Below are 1138 nucleotides of genomic sequence, written 5' to 3' on the forward strand. Positions count from 1 at the left end.
CGACTTAAAGCCACATGACCACTACCAATAACAAAGCTCAAAAGGCAAGAAGGGATAGGAAAAGGACGAATGGAAATTGTAAACCCAGGGAGGAAGTGGAAAAGTTAGATTGGGAAGATTGTAAACAATGCCATAAAATACAATGTGTATGAATTGTTGACTGGAAAAACAATTTGCTCTGTAACCTTTCACCCAAATCACAATAAAAAGTTGTTTTTTTAAAAAAGCAAACAATGCTGTCTAAATTCTACTCAGACACACAGAATGACCGTGAGTTGAAATCTGCTCAACAACAACTGGTGGTGATAGATTACCTAATGCTGGTGTGGCGCTGTGGATTAATGAGCTACACTGCAAGGTCGTTTTAAACCACAAGGTTGGTGGTTCACCAGCTGCTCCTCGGAAACCCTATATAGGGATGCTGTGGGTTGGAATCGACTCAATGGCACTTAACAATAACAACAACAACCTTACCTCATATCCCCAACTATATTAGAAGTTCCTCAAAGGAAGGGGCCTAATTTGTTTCATCTTTTGTATTCCTCAAGCTCCACATTGGAGTGTCTTGAAGAATATCATAAAAGCTTGTTGTTAGGTACCATCAAGTCGTTACCAACTCATAACGACCCTATGCACAACAGAACAAAACATTACCTAATCCTGGGCCAACCTCACAATCATTGCTACATTTGAGCCCACAAATGCTGCCACTGTGCCAATCCATCTTGTTTGGAGTCTTCCTCTTTTACTCTGACCCTCCACTTTACCAAACATGATACCCAGTAACTAGTTCCTCCTGACAATATGTCTGAAGTATGAAAGATGAAGTCTGGAAATCCTGGCTTCCAAGAAGCACTCTGGCTATACTTCTTCCATCTCAGATCTATGGTTTTGTTTTGTTTCTTTGGCAGTCCATGGTTCTTTCAATATTCTCCTCTAACACAATAACTCAAATGCATCAATTTTTCTATGTTCTTCCTTATTCACTATCCAACTTTAGCATGCATATGAGGTTATTGAAAATACCATGGCTTGTGTCACGCACATCTTAGTCCTCAAACTGACATCTTTGCTCTTCAACACTTCAAAGAGATCTCGTGCAGCAGATTTGTCATTTGATTTCTTGACTGCTGCTTCC

Source organism: Chrysochloris asiatica, unplaced genomic scaffold (genome assembly GCF_000296735.1).
Source record: "Chrysochloris asiatica unplaced genomic scaffold, ChrAsi1.0 scaffold00057, whole genome shotgun sequence".
NCBI lineage: Eukaryota > Metazoa > Chordata > Mammalia > Afrosoricida > Chrysochloridae > Chrysochloris > Chrysochloris asiatica.